At 44.5% G+C, this 22,759-nt stretch overlaps 1 protein-coding gene across 1 annotated transcript in view; it reads left to right on the top strand.

Annotated features, from left to right (window-relative positions):
* Positions 1-22,759, top strand: part of LOC308578134 (uncharacterized protein) — a gene marked incomplete at its 5' end in the record, with an annotated part of 124,504 nt that overhangs the window by 60,855 nt on the left and 40,890 nt on the right. The window lies entirely within an intron of this gene.

Genomic DNA, 22,759 nt, shown 5'->3' on the forward strand with positions numbered 1-22,759 from the left:
CGCGGCATTCTGCACCCGCTGGAGTTTCTGGGTCAGTCTCAAGGGCAGCCCCACGTAGAGCGAGTTACAATAATCCAGTCTGGAGGTGACCGTCGCGTGGATCACAGTGGCTAGGTCAGGGTGAGAGAGATAAGGAGCCAACTGCTTAGCTTGGCGGAGATGAAAAAATGCCGCCTTTGTTATAGCTGTAATCTGCGCCTCCATGGAAAGGGAGGTGTCGAAGATTACACCCAAACTCTTAACGGACGATGCTGGCACTAATTGCACCCCCGCAAGAGATGGGAGTTGCCCCCTCAATCCCATATCGCTCCGTCCCAGCCAGAGGACCTCTGTCTTCGAAGGATTTAACTTCAACCGGCTCCCACGTAACCATCCAGCCACAGCTTCCAGACATCTGGTCAGTGTATCTGGGGCCGAGTAAGGATGGCCATCCATCAACAGATAGAGTTGGGTGTCATCGGCATACTGATGGCAACCCAGCCAAAAACTCCGGACAAGCTGGGCGAGGGGGCGCATAAAGATGTTAAAAAGCATCGGGGAGAGTATCGCACTCTGAGGCACTCCACACACCAAGGAGTGGCGCGATGACAATTCCCCCCCCAAGCGCCACCCTCTGTCCCCGACCGGAGAGAAACGAGCGCAGCCATTGAAGGACTGTGCCCTGGATCCCCACGTCGGCAAGGCGGTGGTCCAGAAGTTCGTGATCGACCATGTCGAAGGCTGCTGACAGGTCTAGAAGAATCAGCAGCCCCGACCCGCCTCGATCCAGCTGCCTGCGGAGATCATCTGTTAGGGCGACCAGAGCCGTCTCGGTCCCATGACCAGCGCGGAAGCCGGACTGGAATGGATCGAGAGCAGATGTTTCATCCAGAAACCTACCAAGCTGTTCAGCAACCGCTCTCTCAATCACCTTACCCAGGAATGGAAGATTCGAAACCGGGCGGTAATTGGATAGATCTAAAGGATCTAATGATGTTTTCTTTAAGAGCAGACACACCACTGCCTCCTTCAGTTTCCCTGGGAATATCCCAGTGCCAAGGGACAAATTGATGATATCCCCCAGGGGGGCCCGCACCTCGTCTGGGCACGCTCTAATCAGCCAGGACGGGCACGGGTCAAGAGGACAGGTGGTGGGCTTTCCAGCTCGGAGGAGTCTGTCCACATCGGCTGGGGATATCCGGTCAAAGTGGTCCAATACTGGACCCGAGGACAGTCGAGGGGCCTCCAGTTCCTTTATTGTATCCAAATTGGCAGGGAGGTCATGGCGGAGCAACAGGACCTTCTCCGCAAAAAAGCTCGCAAATGCCTCGCAGCTGTGTGTCGAATTGTTATTTAAATTTGGCTGTCCTTCAAGGGACAAAAAATAAAATAAAAATAAAAATAAAAAATAAAAAAACCTAAAAGAAAAAGAGAAAGTGCTTTATCCACAAGAGGAGAGCTTTCCCACAGGCACCAGACCAGCGCATGAGGAGTAATAATAATTATTAACAACAGCAACAATAATTTATTATTTATACCCAGCCACTCTGGGCGGCTTCCAGCAAAAGATTAAAATACAGTAAGGAGGAGCTCTTTCAATCTATTTTCCCCATGGCTTTGGAAGCTCACCTGATGGCCTCCTTGTAGTGCATGAGGGCCTCCTGGAGCTTCCCCTGCTGTTGCAAAACACTGGCTAAATTTGAATGCGCAGCTGCAAACTCCGGGAAGACCTGCGGGGAAGAAGCTCACTCTTAGTTTCCCTGAGAAGCATTCTAAAGAGACGGAGGCTGCTCTTTGAGGCTCAAAGGTTGTGGGCGTGAAATAAATCCTCATTTGGATTGACTTGCAAAAATTAAGGAGGAGGAGGAACCTATGGACTGCCTTTTTAGCATGCATAGGAAATACTGTTGGGAGATCAGACTGTCAAATGACCAATGCCATATTTTAAAGAGCCCCTCTTTGATGCTCAAATGTGGCAGGGGCTGGCTGCAAAATAAATCACCGTTTGGAATGATTTGTGGTAATGATAATAATAATAATAATAATAATAATAATAATAATAATAATAATAATAATGGGCCTATGAACTGCCTTTTTCGTACGCATAGGAAATACTGTTAGAAAATAAGACTGTCAGGGGATCAAGCTCAGCCGACACAGAGAACAGCATGTGCCCAGCTTTTATTTCAATTTCTGTACCGTTCCTTAACACCTTGCATTGTTCTTCTGATGAAAAAGCAGATTTTTGGTCATTCCAGGAGGCCTAGGAATATAAAAAGGGGGACAGACCCTCTTCCTTCCAAAGGGGACTTATCGGACCATGCTTTGTCGAGCCTCAAAATGCTACTTCACTTTCACTTCTTCACCATTATTTCCGTTATTGATCAAGAAAAATTTGATCGGCGATTTTTAAAAAGACCCAGACTAGGAGTCCAGGGTACGCATGCCTAACCCTTATATGTCAATTTAATTGTTGTAATTCTCCACGCACGTACCTCAAGAGCTTTCCGGTACAGGCGGACAGCCTCCTCGATATTCCCTTGTTCTCGCTTGATGTTCGCCAGGTTATTAAGAGAATCCGCGTGAGTCGGACATAAACGGAGAGCTGTATTGTAGCATTCCTCGGCTTCGGCAACCTTCGAAACACAAAACAGAGTTTTTACACGAATATTAGTATGTCTTTCACAGGAGCCCAAAAGGCTGCTCTGTGATGTGATGGCTGGATTGAGGTTTGATACGGCCCCTCAGCTCCTGACGGTAACTTGGTATTAGAGCGGTTCATAAAAAACTCTTTTTTTGAAAATGCCTGCTCCAAAGTTCTTCTCTTACCAACAGTAGAGATTATATAGCTATATCTGGAATGGCATGCATATCAGTTAATATCTTTTATATATATATGCCAGCTGTCCTTTGTCAACAACCAATTGTTGCTGTTTTTTATATTGAATATATGCTATATGGTAACTGTTGCACCTCATAGGTAACTCAAGCCTTCTGCACGTCACAAAAGATGTATTTTATCAAAGTCATTGTTGAACTGAAATACAATTAAGAAGTATATTAATAGTGAAATGCAATTAAGAAGAAGCATATTAACAGTAAAACCCCACAATTGTTGAGCCTTTTTTAAGGATTTGACCCCAGAGGTGCTGACCTTTTTTTAGGATTAAAGTTCTTGAGCTTTTTGGGGGGAAGTTTTGCCCTAGTAAATAAACCGCCACGAGGGCCGGATTAAATCGACCAGAGGGCCAGATTAGGCCCCTGAACTGGACTTTGGACATGCCTGGTCTAAAAGAACATTGGGAAAATTTAAATTCTTTGGCAGGATAGCAGGAAATATGACAAAACCAATGCATTTTGAGATCTAGGAGAGATGGGTGGAAGGCCCCCAAAGTGGACTTTGGACATGCTTGGTTTAGGGGAACATAAATACAAGAGCAGACTAATCCGATTCAAACTCTCTTTCCCGCACACTTACCGTCTTTTGCAAGATGTATTTAAGGAAGACAGTAAGGGAAATGGTTTTGGTCATACTAAATCAAAATTAAGAGACAGAGTTGCTAGATAGTAAAAGAAAATCATTGCCAAAAACGTATAAGAATGGCATACAAAGGATGAAGAAGTTAAGTCGGTTATGATTAAATGGGCTCAAGATTTTGGTCATAACATTGAATTAGATAAGTGGGAAAGATTATGGGCAAAAACAATTTATTGAATGTACAGCACTAATTAAAAATTTAATGAAGGTGACGTATAGGTGGTATTTGACGCCGACTAAACTTGCTAAAATATATATAACTCAAGATAAGGCACGCTAGAAATGCAAGGAGAAGGAAGGGAATTTCGTCCATAGGTGGTGGATGTGCACTAAAGTCAAAGTCTACTGGGATATGATTTACAAAGAATTGAAAAAGATCTTTAAATATACTGTTATTAAAAAAACCAGAGGCTAATTTTTGAAAGTGATTTACAAATGCTAAAGTAAATTGTTTTAAGTAGAGTAAGAAGGTAAATAGGGCGATATATGTTCAGGTAGGCAGCTGTGGTGGTCTAACGCAGTTGAAATATATAAAAAATATATAAATTGTCCAGTAGCACATTGCAGACCAACTCAGTTTGGTCTTGGTAGAAGCTTTTGTATCTGAAGAATTGGACCTGCATACAAAAAATTATACCAAGAAGAAGCCAAGTTTAGCAAGCCCTGTTTAGGGAAGCTTTTAATGTTTGACGGACTATTGTATTTTAATATTTTGTCGCCAAGAGTGGCTGGGGAAACCCAACCAGATAGGCGGGGTATAATTATTATTATTATTATTATTATTATTATTATTATTATTATTATTATTATTATTATTATTATTATCATCATCATCAGGTGCTACTGGACAATTTTTAAAGGGTGATATAGAAATGCTAAGAGGATCGTGACTGCTTAAGAAAGCCAGGGAGTGGGAGCGGGGGAAGGGGGAGGGGAGTCGACGCTTGGTATGAGCAAAGTTGTATGTGACGATATGACAAAGGAAAAAATAAAAGAGGACTTCTTCTAGGTTCTGTACCCCAAATCCCCCCCCCCAAAGAGCCCAATTTCGAGGTCACCATCATCCGGAAGGCTTTTTTCAGCAAACCCTCTGACATACAGAAAGCAAAAGGGACCGGTTTCATTTTCTTTTTTTAATTTTTATTTTATTTATAACATAGTCCACAACAACTCATACATACAAACAGACCCACCACCATTGACTAATTATCAAAATTAAACTCCTATCCCCTTACACAAAGAAAACATAACATAAAAATAAAAGACTTTATTCTGTTAAATGGCCGCCTTATTTACCTCTTGTATACTATTTCTTTTGTATGGGATTATTACAATTTTTCCTAATTATGACTTAAACCACAAAGTCTCCTGTAGAAATTAATTGAAACAAGTCCAAGTGTATATTTTGGGGCACTGTTTGGTAAAGTATTCTCTGCATTTTCCCCATTCCTTTTGGAATTCTTGTCTGGGTTGTGCCCTAATTGTCTCTGTTAATCTGGCCAATTCAGCATGGGGTAAAAGCCTAAGAAAAAGCTAAACAACTTCAATCCTAAAAAAAGTTCAACAATTTAAACCCTAAGAAAAGAGCTCAACAACTTCAATCCTTAAAAAAAGTAAACAACTTTGGTCGGCCCTTATGGCCCTTCACTTCATCAAATCTGGCCCTCTTTGAAAAAAGTTTGGACACCACTGCCTAATAGGAAAGTTTCTGTATTTTTTTTTCACAGGCCCACCAGAAATGTATAAGTGTCCCTTCTTCTTTACTGCACCTCCAGCACAGTTTTTTTGTTTTATACATTTTAGCTATTTTGGCAGGTGTTAAGTACCATCTATAAAACATCTTTTATATAGATGTTCCCCCCACCCCAAGGCAAAAGGGACCAGTTTCTTACGCTGCCTTTCTCTTTCAGCGCGTTGGCCAGGTTGCAGTAGGCGTCAGGGAAGTGGGGCTGGAGCTCAATGGCCCTCTTGTAGGTATCGATTGCCAGATCGATCAGCCCCTGTTCGTAATACACACATGCCAGGTTGCCGTGGACAACAGCGTGGTTGGGACTCAGGCTCAGGGCCCGTAGGTAGGCTGCAACGGCTCTGAAATGAGATCAAGGACTGGTTCAGTTTCATTGTCACCAGGGTGGATAAAAATCTGTTTTTTAAAAAATAAAATGCTTTGGGAGGACGATTAAGAGGATCGAGGCGGGCCGGGACTGCTGATTCTTTTAGATTTGTTAGCGGCCTTCGACATGGTCGATCACAAACTTTTGGACCACCGCCTTGCCAACGTGGGGATTCAGGGCACAGTCAGACAATGGCTGTGCTCCTTTATCTCAGGTCGGGGACAGAGGGTGGCGCTAGGGAGGGAGTTGTCGCTGCGGCACTCCTTGTTGTGTGGAGTGCCGCAGGGCACAATCCTTTCCCAGATGCTTTTCAATATCTTTATGCGCCCCCTTGCCCAGATTGTCCGGAGTTTAGGGCTGAGTTGTCGTCAATATGCTGATGACACCCAACTTTATCTGTCAATGGACTCGGCCCCAGACACACTGACCAGATGCTTGGAAGCCGTGGCTGGGTGGCTGCGTGGGAGCCAGTTGAAGTTAAATCCTTCGAAGACAGAGGTCCTCTGGCTGGGTCAGGACAACATGGGGTTGGGGGGCCAACTCCCATCTCTTGTGGGGGCGCAATTAGTGCCAGAGCCTTCTGTCAAGAGCTTGGGTGTAACCTTCGATGCCTCTCTTTCCATGGAGGCACAGGTTGCAGCCACAGCAAAGGTGGCATTTTTCCACCTCCGCCGTATTAAGGAATTGGTTCCTTACCTTTCTCGCCCTGATCTGGCCAGTGATCCATGCGATGGTCACCTCCAGGCTTGATTATTTTAACTCGCTCTATGCTTAGACTCACTCTGACACCCTATATGGGATTTGGTATATAAATTTTCCCGTGGCTTTTTTTGCTGGCCCATGTAGCACCAGCATGGATAGCTGGCTTGGGTGAATAGCTGATGTTTCCTCCCTTTGTAGTCTTGATGAGGCTGCATTTTAAGCTGTATTTTAATTAACTGGGGTTTTTTTCTATTCTATTTTATTGTAATTTATATTTGGTGTTAGCCGCCCTGAGCCCGGCCCTGGCCAGTGAGAGCGGGGTAGAAATAAATAAATAAATAAATAAATAATTCGGGGAAGAATTATTTGTTTTAAGTTTTTCATGTGTGCGAAAACTCAGTCCAAGTTTTTCTTGGGGAAAAAATGTTTCAGCACATCAGTTAAGCAACATGGATACATATGCTACCATGTTACTGTTTAAGTGAAATAAATTGCTTAAATTGTTATGAAGGAAATGTTTCTTTTCTCCTTCCAATCAAGTGCAGCAGAAAAGTTGTTCAAATAAAAAGTGTTCACTTATTAAAACTCACCATCATTTCGTCACAATCGGGCTGTATATAGCAGAACCAAATCATTTTGATATAACTGTAGAAAAGACTCTGAAGTTAGGATTCCAAAAAGGAAACCTGCCTCCGTTTGTCAATATTAAGAGGATGCCAGCAAGGCTGAACCTTGCGGTAAAAGGGGGATTTAAATCAAGTCTTATGGATTTGGGATTTAAATCAGTTTGCTTTAAATAAAATCAACCCTCTAGGCAACAATGGGAGTTAGTTTGGGTATGGGTGCAACCACTAAACTGAGAATATAAGACGTAATGTGATTATACGCAAAACCAATAAAAAACATTTATATAAAAAAGAGAATATAAGCTCTATGCCTATTTGCTTACCTGTCAAATATACGCGCCTCCTTCAAGACGTTCCCCAGATTAATGTAAGCATCCAGGAAGTTGGGGTCCAGGGTCACCGCCTGAAAATATTTAAGATAATAGATTTTTGTTACTAATACAGTCATACCTCAGGTTGAAGTAGCTGCGGGTTAAGCATTTTCGGGTTGTGCTCCGTGGCGACCTAGAAGTAACAGAGCCCGTTACTTCCGGGTTCTGCAGCTTGCGCACGTGCAGACACTCAAAATGATGCCACACGCATCTACGGAAGCAGCAAATTGTGACCCGAGCATGTTCGCTTCAGGATGCGAACGGGGCCCCGGAACGGATCCCGTTCGCATCCAGAGGTACCACTGTATAACAGCATGGTTACTTTTAAATAAGTGGGTCAACTTTGACCTAGGCTGCCTCCTACCTACCTTCCTACCTTATCGATCTACCGACTTTATCTTATTATCTATCTACTTGCCTACCTATCTTATCTATCTATCTATCTATCTATCTACCTACCCTATCTATCAAATCTATCTACCTACCTACCATCTAATCCAGGTGTGGCCCAACTTGGCCCTCCAACCCCCATCATCCCTACCTAACAGGACCAGTGGTCAGGGACAATGTGAGTTGTAGTCCCAAAACAGCTGGAGGGCCAGGTTTGGCCATGCCTGAATCTATCTACCTACTCAATCAATCAATCTAACTAATCTATCTATCCATCTACCAACCTTTCTTATATATGTATCTATCTAATCTACCTACCTAATCTATCTAATCTAATCTAATCTAATCTAATCTAATCTAATCTAACTATCTATCATCTATCTAATCTATCTATGCAAGGAATATCAACTGTACGAGAAATGGTACCAACTAATGTACTAACAGGACACCGGAGGCCCATTGCAGCTGAAAAAATGCCTCCAGTTTTAATATAAAAAAGAATGGGAAACGTTTATTGCATATTGACAAAAGCAGTGCACACAGGTTAATACATTAGCAGGATTAATTTTTTAAAAAAAACCTACCTGTAATGGTTAAATTTAAAGTAGAATCATAGAATCATACAGCTGGAATAGACCACAAGGGCCATCGAGTCCAACCCCCTGCCAAGCAGGAAACACCATCAGAGCACTCCTGACATATGGTTGTCAAGCCTCTGCTTAAAGACCTCCAAAGTAGGAGACTCCACCACACTCCTTGGCAGCAAATTCCACTGTCAAACAGCTCTTACTGTCAGGAAGTTCTTCCTAATGTTTAGGTGGAATCTTCTTTCTTGTAGTTTGGATCCATTGCTCCGTGTCCGCTTCTCTGGAGCAGCAGAAAACAACCTTTCTCCCTCCTCTATGTGACATACTTTTCTATATTTGAACATGGCTATCATATCACCCCTTAACCTCCTCTTCTCCAGGCTAAACATGCCCAGCTCCCTTAGCCGTTCCTCATAAGGCATCGTTTCCAGGCCTTTGACCATTTTGGTTGCCCTCCTCTGGAGTAAGGACAGTCCCCGGATTTACAAATCAGTCCCCATACAAAATCCATTTAAGTTGAAAAGTATCCCCGGACTCATTGAAAAAAAATCTGATAACCTTAAATTAGTGATGATGATTTTATTGAAGAAGAAGAAGAGTTTGGATTTGATATCCCGCCTTTCACTCCCTTTAAGGAATCTCAAAGCGGCTAACATTCTCCTTTCCCTTCCTTCCCCACAACAAACACTCTGTGAGGTGAGTGGGGCTGAGAGACGTCAGAGAAGTGTGACTGGCCCAAGGTCACCCAGCAGCTGCATGTGGAGGAGTGGAGACGCGAACCCGGTTCCCCAGATTATGAGTCTACCGCTCTTAACCACTACACCACACTGGCTCTCCAGTGATGATAATGAATGATGATAATACAAAGGAACCAGGGGAGGCAAGTCAAATAATCCCATAATGTGGGATTAACATTGATTGTGTATACAGTTGTTTTTTAAAAAAATATTATTTAATTTAATGATTTGGTTTTTTGTGAAAACTAAAAAAATATTATACAGTGGTAGCTTGGGTTAAGTACTTAATTCGTTCCGGAGGTCTGTTCTTAACCTGAAATTGTTCTTTTTTTAAATAATAATAATAATTTTTATTAAATTTTCCTATTTACAAATTCGCCATCCCAAACAGTATTCACAAATTTCAACTTTTTGGACTTCCACAAGCTTTTCCACCAATCCATATTTTCTATTTTTATGCATTCTCTAAATTTATATTGCCATTTAATATTATCCTTTCAGTTCTATTTCTTTTTTACAATACATCTTTAACTTTCACAAAGCCTCTTTAAATCCCACTAGCGTTGTCTGTTCGTCACATATGCTTTTCCGATAATCTGTAAACTTTCCCGAGTCCTCGATGAACTTGTGATCCCATTGATATCTAATCTTCCCAGTCAGTTTATCCAGTTCTGCATAGTCCATAAGTTTCATTCTCCACTCTTCAAGGGTCGGTAGCTCCTCTTGTTTCCATTTTTGGGCCATTAATATTCTTGCCGCTGTTACTGCGTATTGGAAAAGTTTGTAATCCTTTCTATTTATCTCTCTTCCAGTTATTCCTAACAAAAAGGCTTCTGGTTTCCTTACAAATGTGTATTTAAGCATCTTCTTCAACTCATTATATATCATTTCCCAGAAACCCTTTACCTTCTTACATTCCCACCACATATGGAAAAAAGATCCTTCTTTTTCTTTACATTTCCAACACTTATTACATGTTTTGAACATTTTTGCTAACTTAACCGGTGTTATGTACCATCTATATACCATTTTCATAATATTTTCCTTTTTCCATTTTCATAATATTTTTCCCAGTCAGCCAATTGTATATTATAACCAAAGTCTCTGGCCCAATGTATCATAACCGACTTTACCTCCTCGTCCATCGTTTGCCAATCCAACAACATTTTATACATTTTTGACAATATCTTATAATCATTGTTTATCATCTCTATTTGAAATTTCGATTCTTTTTCCGTATATCCACTCTTTTAAATCCTTTTTAAACATTTCATTTACCTGAAAATAATGCAACCAATCAAACACATGTTCTTTTACTTGTTCATATGGCTTCATTTTCCATTTCCCCCCTTCTTTAATTATTAGCTCTCCGTAAGTGATCCAATTCCCTCTCATATTGATTTTCTTTACACTCATAACCTCTAATGGAGACAACCAGTGTGGAACTTTGGGTTCTAATATATTTTTACACCTATCCCATATTTCTATTATGGAGCTCCTGAAAATGTGATTCTCAAAACCCTTGTGACTTTTCTTCTTCTCCAACCACAAATACACGTGTCACCCAAATCTATTATCAAATCCTTCTAACTCTAACAGTTTATTGTTTTTTAATTTTATCCATTCCCTTAACCAGCAGAGACAAGACGCTTCATAATATAATTTCAAATCTGGCAGCGCAAAGCCTCCTCTTTCCTTTGCATCTGTCAATAACTTACATTGTATTCTTGGCTTTTTGCCCTGCCAGATATATCTTGAATTTGCCACTCTTTGAAAGTCGTTGTCCCCCTAATTATAGGAATCATTTGGAACAAAAATAACATCTTTGGAAGCACACTCATTTTGATCGTTGAGATTCTACCCCAAAAAGAAAGTTTCATCCTTCCCCAAACTTACAAAACTTTTTTGATTCTGTTCCACACCGGTATATAGTTGTTTTGAAATAAATCAATATTTCTTGGAGTTAACCATATTCCCAGATATTTTACCTTCTTCGCCACTTCAATCCCTGATTCTCGTTGCATTACTTCTATTGCACTTTGGTCCATATTCTTAATCATTACTTTGGTTTTTTTCTTATTTAATTGTGGGAGCCAGGAAGTCATGGAAAAGGCTTGTAGTGCCACCTGGTGCCTTGCTGACCTCGGTGACCAGCACTCTGAGCTTACAATGTATTAGAATGTATTGACCCTATAAGGAGTTAGGTTCCCCCCTCTGGGCACTGTAACCCTATATGGTTTGTGGGTGGGTTAAAGCTTGACCGGATGAGGTAACGTGAGACATTGGAATGCAGCCATGCGGCTGGAGAGAACAAAGGATAATAAAATCGGAGGAGAGAGAGGAAGGAGCTTTTTTGCCCTCCGTCCATGGAGACATTTGCCTTTGTGTGTGTTTTTTCTTTGCCTTGCACCCCAAAATGACGGCTGGTTTCCGTCAACTGGTTCCCACAAGTGGTGCCCTCTCTGAGGCAGAATAAAAGGATACGGCTGAGGTTTTTAAAAGGGAAAAAAGAAGCAACTGGAAGCAAACAGTCTGAGGCAGACTAAGAGGATTTTAAAAGAAACTGAGAGGATTTTTGATCCAAGCAGTGGTTATCATCGACTCACTACGTCCGGCAAGGATTGCAAAGCGCTCTACATCTTTAAAAAAGATCCCGGTGAGTTCGATCCCTTCTATTATATTGATTTTTGAAAAATGGGCAGCTCTTTGACTACTCCCCAACAGAAATTTTTAAAAGACTTAAAATTTCTCCTCTCCTCCAACAAACTGGAAGTTCCCGAGGGTGATTTGATACAGCTCATTCTGGCCATTGATGAACATTCTCCCTGGGACTTGGGTGTAATTGCAAATGGGACTTGGGAACTGAAACTTTGGGACAAGATTGGTGAACATTTTCATGAGCTCCCCAGCATCAGTACTCGGATTTTAAATGCATGGTGCAAGGTTCATTACGCTATGGGCTCTTTATCACCAAAAAATATCTCCCTGGCTGCATTGCCATCACAACCTCCAGCTTCTTTAATCCAGTCTGCTGTGTTAGAGTTTGTTCCAATCCTTGCCCTGCCAGCAGCTCCAGAACCCAAGCCTCCAGATTATAGTTCCTCACTAGAGGACCCAATCCTGCAAAAATATCGTGGTCTGGCTGGAAATGACCCTGCTCTTTCAGCAGCAGAACCAGCTACCCCCTTTCAACGTGCAGCCCTTGCCTGTTCCTTATCTCAGGATACCATGGCATTCCCTGTTATTGTGCCCCCTGCTGGTGCTCCAGCAGGAACTCAAGCCCAGCACCAACCTTTTGACTTTAAAATCTTGAAAGAGCTCCAATTGTCAGTCAGGACAAATGGACTGCAAGCACCATTCACACAGGCTCTTTTGGAAGCCACATTAGCCCAGCTGTTGGTTCCAGATGACATCAAGCTTTTGGCACGTACAGTTTTACCTCCATCAGCTGGTGTATTATTTGCTCATGAATGGGAAATCGCCTGTCATGGTTATGCTCCTGCCTTACTGCAACAAGCAAGAGGGAATAATCCTAATATTACCCTCGCAGATGTGATGGATGCTATGATGGGCCGTGGGCCCTTTGCTCAGGCTTCAGTACAAGCCACACTGCTGCAGATTTTATTGAGGGATACTGCTCTTGCTGCTCAACAAGCAATGAGAAAAATCCCAGAACCCACCAGTATTCAATCAAGGTGGGGTTCAATCAGGCAAGAGGCAAGAGAATCATATTCTTCCTTTATGGACAGGCTGATTACAGCAGTGAGTAGACAAATTGAAAATCCTGAAGCCAAACAAATAATTATCAAACAATTGGCCTTTGAATATGCCAAAGAGGATTGTAAGGTTGCGTTAAGACCGATAATACACAATCCTGCCACAGACACAGCAGCCATGCTTCGCATTTGTCAGTCTGGTGATACAGCCACCCACAAGATTCATCTGCTAGCAGCAGCGCTCAATGAAAACCAGCCTGTAGCCACCGATACAACGTTTCCAGCGTGGCGAACCAGGATCACCGATACCTCAGTGTGGGTAGAACGGTGGCCTCCACCAAAAGAAAAATCCGCAGCAATGGCACCATCCTGTTTCTGAACAGCTTATCTCTGAACAATTGACTTTCGGCCACATTGAACCATCTTCATCCCACTGGCTCCAGCAGACAAGGAACAGTTTGCTTTTACATTGCCAGTATATCACGATTCGCAACGTTATCAGTGGATTGTCCTCAAGGCATGCGGAACTCCCCTACACTTTGTCAACATTTTGTGGGTGAAGCATTGAAACCTTTCCACATGCGCCACCTAGAGGTGCTGCACACGAGCTGCACCTGGCCGTATTTGCTACATCGTTGCCAACAGGAATTTTATATGCTCAGGCGGAACAAGAAGAAGACTATCTGCATTATAGAATGGTTACATCTACCACATACCCCACCGAAGAACATTTATTCAGTAATTGAATCCACATCAGACATTGTTATCAAAGGACGTTCACGTGCAAATTGCTTTAGCTGATTTTATAGGTGTCATCATTTTTAACCCTCCAAAGGATGACCGTTTGACATTTCTGACACAGGTCACCTATGTTTGGCTACCCCCTTGTCTCTCACACCTCTCCCCTCTGCACTAACCCTCTTCATGGATAGAACAAGAAGTAGGGGGGTGGTGACATGGGAGGAGGGAGGAAAATGGAAATGTTTATATACCCCTCCACAGTCTTCTGCCCAGTGAGCTGAGCTAGCAGCTGTGATTCTTGCCTTTCAATCCTTTCCTACTCAACCTTTCAATCTTATTGTGGATACTCAGTATGTATATCGCCTTTTTGCTAGTTTACCAATATCTTATATAACTCCTTCCTTGGATTCTGACTTGTTTTCCTTGTTTCTTGGCCTGCAGGCCTTACTTCAGCACAGAGAGTTATCTTATTATGTTGCACATCTTCGCTCCCACACATCACACCCAGGGTATTTAGCAGAGGGCAATGCAAGAGCAGATGTGGCTCTGAGGGACATTTCTACCTTTTCTCTCTTTTCTGACCCTATACTAGGTCATAACACCTTTCACCTTCCTGCGAAAGCATTGGCAAAGCATTTTTCTATTCCTTTGGCCCAAGCAAGGGATATAGTTTCCCAATGTGCTTCTTGTTCTAAATCTCAGCTGGCCATTCCTTTTGATGCTGTCAATCCTAGGGGCACGTCTGCATTGGCGTGTTGGCAGATGGATGTCACACACACACCTGTGTTGGCTCCACTCTCCAAGGTTCACCTCACGGTGGACACCCACTCTGGATTCATATGGGCTACGCCCATGAGGGGGGAAACAGCTCGGCATGTCATTCAGCACACTATCCGCTGTTTCTCAGTCATGGGTAAACCTGCGCGTATCAAAACTGATAATGGTCCAGCATATATTTCTAAAACATTTTCGGAATTTTGTATGTTGTGGAATGTGAAATTAACTCATGGCATACCCTTTAACTCCACAGGTCAAGCTATAGTGGAAAGAGCACACCTGACGTTCAAAACACTATTGCTTAAACAGCTTGGCGGCCGAAGCATACCAACGGCAGATATCCCTTCGGCTGTTCACCAAGTTCTTTTTGTACTTAACCATCTTTTATATCCACATAATAGGACCCATACTCCCGCAGAATTGCATTTTAGGAAGGAGGAGGCACTCCCCCGCCCCTTGGTGGTGTACCGACGCTTGCCTGATCCCGCGTGGCATGGACCTGTTCCGCTGATCACGTGGGGACGAGGGTACGCGGCAGTGGACGTCGAGGACAAGCCTTTGTGGGTTCCAGCTCGATGCGTGCGGCCATGGCGAGTCCCTTCAACTACAGAAGTGCCTTCCTAACCATTTGCCTTGCCATCTTTTGCTGCATCATTATACAAGGATGAGAAGCAGACGACACAATCCAGTTGCAGCCACCATATTTCACCTTATCGGCTGGCAAGCAGCTGTCGCCTGAATCCTACTCTGGCTGGCAGTATCCACGGCTCAGCCACTCTCGAACTATAAGAACAGCATTGTTGAATAAGACTTTTAGGGGAGAAAATTATCATAAGATATGGAGGAATAATATTTTTGTACAAGATATGATTAAGTTTACCAGTTTATTGCATGCTTCTAAATGTTGGTTATGTATGCACATGCCGCCCTTTGCCAGTCATTCAGGCATAATGCTTCATGGCGTGCCTGTCAATGGATCTTTTCAATTTACTGATATTATATCCCCTAAGCAAACTTTTTGGCCTCCAGTACAATTGACCCTCCATGAGCCTGCCCCCATTTGTTTTCAAATTAAAGAGGGGAAAGAATCATGGGGCATATATCCAAACTGTCAATATACATTGAAATTCATGTTTAATAGCTCTTGTTCTCTTACAGGAACATACAGTGACCAATCTCAGTGCTTTAGAAGCGATACCAGTGCATGGCTAAAAACTAGGAAAGAAACCTACCATGCAAATTGGAGTCTGAATTCTTCTATCCCTGGCTTAGCAAATGCCACAGATGAGCAATTTCATATCAGTTCCTTATTTACTGAAGCCTTTAATTGGTCCCAACAGAGTAGTAATATCAGCTATTTACTCCAAAGAGAGTTATGGTTGCTTTGTGGCGAAAAAGCATACAAAGCCATTCCTCGAAACCTCACAGGCACATGTACATTGGGTCTCGTGGTTCCGTTGTTGTATAAGGTTGATAAGTTACCATCTTCTCTTAGACTACGAAATCGTCGGGAGGTAAATTCACCCATAAATCAATATATCGGTACCCAGGTCTCTCGGGCCTTGCTGCCCTCGGTGGGTGCAGCAATGAACTATAGGGACCTCCATCGGCTAGCAAATTGGACTGAAGGATTATTCAATGATACCATAAAAGCTTTGAAGGAACTCAACCAGGAGGTGTCTGCAATGAGAGAAGTGGTTTTACAGAATCGTTATACTTTGAATGTGATTTTAGCTTCAAAAGGAGGAGTTTGTGCGCTTGTTCATTCTCACTGTTGCATGTTTATTCCTGATAATAATGTCAGCATATCTGCGACAATCGACCATATGGAAACCATGGTAGCCCACAATCCGTTTGCCCCCCCTCCTTCCGTTGATCCATGGGCATGGTTATATTCTTGGCTTCCGGATGGAAGTTGGCTTCGACATTTATTGATTTTAGTGATCATTATAGTAGTTATTTGCATTATTTTGTGTTGCTGTATACAATGTATTCCTTCTTTAATTTCTGTATGTACTGCATGGTTCTCCAGTCCGCGGCCCGCTTCCGGTCTCACAAGAGTCGCCTATCGCGCTCGATATAACCGTATTGGTACTGACATATATGACTCTGATTAAATAAATAAAGAAAGAGGGCATGTGGGAGCCAGGAAGTCATGGAAAAGGCTTGTAGTGCCACCTGGTGCCTTGCTGACCTCGGTGACCAGCACTCTGAGCTTACAATGTATTAGAATGTATTGACCCTATAAGGAGTTAGGTTCTCCCCTCTGGGCACTGTAACCCTATATGGTTTGTGGGTGGGTTAAAGCTTGACCGGATGAGGTAACGTGAGACATTGGAATGCTGCCATGCGGCTGGAGAGAACAAAGGATAATAAAATCGGAGGAGAGAGAGGAAGGAGCTTTTTTGCCCTCCGTCCATGGAGACATTTGCCTTTGTGTGTGTTTTTTCTTTGCCTTGCACCCCAAAATGACGGCTGGTTTCCGTCAACTGGTTCCCACATTTAATATAAACCCGGCCACCTTGCCAAATTCCATCTCCACATTTAAACTCTTTAAAGGATCTTCTATCGTTATTACCAGGTCATCAGCAAAGGCTTTAACTTTATATTCGTTTTGACCTACTGTCACCCCTTTTATTAATTCATTTCGTCTAATTGCACTCAAGAGGACTTCCAGAACCATTATGAATAACAGTGGCGAGAGAGGACAACCCTGTCTTATACCCTTCCATATCTTCACTTCTTCTGTTATTACATTATTCACAATCAATTTAGCTCTTTGCTCTGTATAAATCGCCCTTATTCCATTATAGAAATCGTTCCCCACTTCCATAAATTCTAAATTTTTTAACACAAATTCCCATGATATACAGTGGTGCCTCGCAAGACGAATGCCTCGCAAGACGGAAAACCCGCTAGACGAAAGGGTTTTCCGTTTTGGAGGCGCTTCGCAAAACGAATTTCCCTATGGGCTTCCTTCGCAAGACGAAAGCCCATAGGGAAATCTCCGGGACAGCGGGGAAGCGCAGCGCGTCTTCCCCACTGTCCTCGGACCTCCTCCGAAGGCTGGCGGTGGTGTGGAGACCTCCTCCCGCCGCCAGCCTTTGGAAGGCTGCTCTGAAGCCTGGCGGTGGGGTGGAGAAACCTCCTCCCGCCGCCAGGCTTCGGAAGGATGCTCCGAAGCCTGGCGGCGGGAGGAGGTCTCTCTGCCCCACCGCCAGCCTTCAGAAGGCTGCTCCGAAGCCTGGCGGCGGGAGAAGGTCTCTCCGCCCCACCGCCAGCCTTCAGAAGGCTGCTCCGAAGCCTGGCGGTGGGGCGGAGAGACCTCCTCCCGCCGCCAGGCTTCGGAAGGCTCTCCGAAGGCTGGCGGTGGGGCGGAGAGACCTTCTCCCCGCGCCAGCCTTCGGGTGGCTGTCCTGAAGACTTGCGGTGGGAGGAGGGTTTTCCTTCCCACCGCCAACATTCAGAATGCTGTTCTGAATGTTGGCGGTGGGGAGGAAAAACCCTCCTCCCACCGCAAGCCCCGGGAACAGAGGAGAAGCGCTGCGCCCCTTCCCCTCTGTTCCCGTATCTGTCCTGAAGGCTTGCGGTGGGGAGAAAAGCCCTTCTCCGCACCGCCAGCCTTGAAAGCGGTTTCCATAGGAACGCATTAATTGATTTTCAATGCATTCCTATGGGAAACGGTGCTTCGCAAGACGAAAAACTCGCAAGAAGAAAAAACTTGCGGAATGAATTAATTTCGTCTTGCGAGGCACCACTGTATTATCAAATGCCTTCTCCGCATCTACAAACATTAGTATAGCTTGTTTCTCATTCCTAGCAGACAGATATTACAAAACATTTATTATATTTCTCACATTATGTTTCATCTGCCTGCCTGGAAGAAACCCTGCTTGATCATCGTGAATAAATTCTCTCAATACCTTTTTTAATCTTTTTGCTAATATTCCAGCAAAAATCTTATAGTCTGTGTTTAACAATGAGATCGTGTGTTAAATCAGAATCTTGCTTGGGAATAAGTATGATGAAGGCTTCTTTCCAAGTTTCCAGAATATCTTTTTCCTTCAAAATATTATTCATAACTTCTTTCAGTGGTACCGTCAGGGTGTGCCTCAATTCTTTGTAATAACTGGCTGTAAATCCATCTGGTCCTGGAGCCTTTCCTTTTTTCAATTCTTTTATGACCTCTATTATTTCCTCATTCTCAATTGGGGCATTCAGTCTGTCTTTCTTTTCTGTCGGGATCTTTTGCACCTTTTTTTCTTTTAAATATCTTTCTATTCTCTTCAAATTGTTCTTTTCTCTGTTGCTGTACAAATGATTATAAAAGTCCAAGAATCCTTTTCTAATGCCTTTCGGGTTCTCATTCTCTTCTCCATCCACAATAATTTTGTTGATTATGTTTTGTTCCTTTCTTTTCTTAATTTGCCACGCGAGCCATTTACCTGACTTATTGGCATTGTCCATAAAATATTCCATCAACTTCTTTTGCGCCTCTTGTATGATTTTTTGATCACCCAAGAGGTAATCGTTAATTCTCCATCTAAATGATCTTTCTTCATAACCTTTAATTTCCAATTTTATTGGACTGTGGTCTGAAATTACTCTTGGCTGAATTTCAATTTGCCGAATTCTTGGAGTTAGTTCATTCGAGACCCAAATTTGATCTATTCTTGACATTGACTGATTTGGTTCCGAATAAAATGTAAACTGTTTCTCCAGTGGATGTCTAAGTCTCCAAACATCAATTAGATTACAGTTTTTCGTCATTGAAAAGAAAGTCTTGGGTAGTTTTCCTTCTTTGCTAACCTGAAATTGTTCTTAACCTGAACTTTAGCTAATGGGGCCTCCTGCTACCATTGAGCCGCCAGAGCACGATTTCTGTTCTCATCCTGAAGCAAAGTTCTTAACCTGAAGCACGATTTCTGGGTTAGCGGAGTGTATAACCTGAAGTCTATGTAAAACGAGGTACCACTGTATATATTTAAAAATTGCATCCAATTTTGACAGTGTTATTACAAACCACTTCATTCAGCCCTGCAACATCTTGCGAAGCAGCGATATACTAATATGCATCTGTTATTATGTGACATTGGTCAAGGCTTTCTGGGAAATAATATATGATGAATTTAAAGAAAATGTTTGAAAATACATTTGTCAAAAAAGCCAGAAGCCTTCTCACTAGGTATAAGACTTCTTATGTCTGCAACGACGGCAGCAAGAATGCAACTAGCCCAATGGGGCTTAAATTGGATTGTTATGAATGAAAAAAATTAGTAAAAAAATATTTCAAAAGAGAATGCTACTTGCCCAATTAATGGGGCTTAGATCAGGTTATTCATGAAAGAAATGATAAAAAAATATTTAAAAGAAGAGAGAATGCTACTAGCCCAATTAATGTGGCTTATATTTGATTGTTATTAATAAAAAAATTAATAAAAAATAATTTAAAAAGAGAATGTCACTAGCCCAATTAATGGGGCTCATATGGGATTGTTATTAATGAAAAAATTAATGAAAAAATAATTTACAAAGAGAATGCCACTTGCCCAATTAATAGGGCTTAAATCAGATTGCTATGAATGAAAATAATAAATTCTTTAAAAGAAGAAGAGAGAACGCTACTAACCCAATTAATGGGGCTTCTAATGGATTGTGATTAATGAAAAATTAATAAAACATTATTTAACAGAAGAAGAGAGAACGCTACTAGCCCAATTAATGGGGCTTATATTGGATTGTTATCATTATCATTATTTTTCCAGGCCTTCCCATCTAGAGCCCAGAAACTCTGTAACAGTTACCTTCTCAAAGTGATGAATCGCCAGCCAGATTTCCCCTTGCGCATTGAACACACAGCCGAGGTTACTCCATGCCACAGCAAAGTTGGGTTGGGTCTCGATGGCTTTCAGGTAGCAGGCCTTGGGAGGGTCGAGAGGTAGGTAGGTACAGGGGGAAGGGGGTATTTGCACAAAAGAAAAGCAAGAGAAAAGTCCCAGTTAGCAGAGGCTTGACAACCATATGTCAGGAGTGCTCTGATGGTGTTTCCTGCTTGGCAGAGGGTTGGACTCGATGGCCCTTGTGGTCTATTCCAGCTGTATGATTCTATGATTCTACTTTAAATTTAACCATTACAGGTGGGGTTTTTTAAAAAAATTAATCCTGCTAATGTATTAACCTGTGTGCACTGCTTTTGTCAATATGCAGTAAACGTTTCCCATTCTTTTTTATATTAAAACTGGAGGCATTTTTTCAGCTGCAATGGGCCTCCGGTGTCCTGTTAGTACCATTAGTTGGTACCATTTCTCGTACAGTTGATATTCCTTGCATAGATAGATTAGATCAGTGTTTCCCAACCGGTGTTCCGCGGCACACTAGTGTGCCGCGAGAGATTGCCTGGTGTGCCGTGGGAGGGAGGCGGGCGAGTCGGGCGGCGAGAGGCGGGGCGGCGGCGGCGAGGATCCGCGTCGAGCCGGGGGCGGCTCCGCGGTGGTGGTGCCGAGGTTTCTCTCTCCATTCTCCCCTCACACACACACATAGGAAATAACACAGGATCAGCTGACAGGACCCGGCCAATGGGGCGGCGGTGGGGCAGCGCGCGCAAAAGGGAGGAGCGCGAGACAGCGGACAAGGAGGTGGCCGGCATGTCCGGGCAGCAGCAGCAACAGCAGCAGCAACTCCCGGCGACTGCTCCTCAAGCCCCGGGCAACCCTACTCCCTCACCGGCCTCGGCCGCCCTCCTGCTCCACCGCCGCCGCCTCCCCCGCCGCCGCCGGCTACCTCGGCCCCGCCGCCGCTCCCTCCTCCGCCCGCTATCGCCGCCACCACCACAACAGCCGCCGCCGCCTCAGCTGGGCCCATGCCTGCCGGGAGTGGCGGCGGCAGCAGCAGCAGCAGCAGCGCCCCGGCGCCCTTCCCTCACGGCGGCGACCCGGCCCTGCAGTGGCATAGCGTGGGGGGTGCAGGGGGGGCCGGCCGCACTGGGCGCAACATCTGCGGGGGGCGCACTCGCAGCTCTCTGCCCCTCCCGAGGTACTATTTCTGGGTTAGCGGAGTCTGTAACCTGAAGCGTATGTAACCCGAGGTACCACTGTACTTCCAAGTCAGCGTGCAAGGGATTGCAGGACCGGCGGACTTGGCGGTGGGGGTGGTTGCTGGAGCCTTGTCTGTCCTTTCAGCCCCGCACCCACCGCAGACCCCTTCCTATGCCACTGGTAGCTAGGCGAGGCGGGGGGCACTGGGCGCCACACCTCGGTGCCTGCAGCGTGCCTGAGCCATGCGTCTGCGGGCGAACTGCCCGCAAGCTCCGCTCTGGCCTCTGCCCACCGCCTCAGCCTCCCTACAGCTGAGGGGGAGGCTGCAGCGAGGCTCCACGCAGCGCGCCCTGCCATGGCTCGCCCCCATGGCACTCGCCCCTGGCTGCAGGACGCGCGCGCCGCCCCGGGCCCCTGAGCGGCTAGCTGCGCCGCTGCGCTGAGCGCAAGGAATACGTCCTCTCCGAGTTCGGCGTCCTCTTCGTGGGCAGCGCGAACCGCATCTCCAGCTTCGGGTGGAACTTTGGCCAGGTAGGGGGAAGCCTTTGGGCGGGGGGGGGGCTGGAGACCGGGGTGGGGAGGGGTTAGGAGAGACGCTACCGGCCCCGTCCAGAAATGCCCAGAGCAACTGGAGCTCAGCTACACGCACACATGCGCCCTCCAAATCCCGTTTCCCACCCCTTTCTCAAAAGAAGAGAGAAAAAATGGGTCCTGGGTGTGAAACCAAAGGACCTTTCCAGCTCCTCCTCAATTCCAGGTGTGGATGGCAATGCCTCGTGTCTCCTCCCCCGCGACCAGAGCACACTTCCTAGGCTGGTTGGACGGTCCCTGGGGGTCTTCGGGTTGCCACATTTTGAAGAGCAAAAAACAGGACACATTTGTTGACTTCTGCTTTTAGCTATGGATCAGTGGCCTAGCGTGGGGGGTGCAGGGGGGGCCGGCCACACCGGGCGCAACATCTGGGGGTTAGTGTTAGGGGGCGCAAATCCACGGGTTAGGGGGCGCAAATTACTTGCATTGTCCCGGGTGCTGACAACCCACGCTACGCCACTGCGGCCCTGAACGAGCAGGAGAAGGAGCTCAAGTGACGCTGCGCGCTGACGTCACGGGGCTGTAATGGTGGTGTGCCTCGAGATTTTTTTCATCAAACAAGTGTGCCTTTGCCCAAAAAAGGTTGGGAAACACTGGATTAGATAGATGATAGATAGTTAGATTAGATTAGATTAGATTAGATAGATAGATTAGGTAGGTAGATTAGATAGATACATATATAAGAAAGGTTGGTAGATGGATAGATAGATTAGTTAGATTGATTGATTGAGTAGGTAGATAGATTCAGGCATGGCCAAACCTGGCCCTCCAGCTGTTTTGGGACTACAACTCACATTGTCCCTGACCACTGGTCCTGTTAGGTAGGGATGATGGGGGTTGGAGGGCCAAGTTGGGC

The sequence above is a fragment of the Podarcis bocagei genome, assembly GCF_964188305.1.
Source record: "Podarcis bocagei genome assembly, chromosome: W".
NCBI lineage: Eukaryota > Metazoa > Chordata > Lepidosauria > Squamata > Lacertidae > Podarcis > Podarcis bocagei.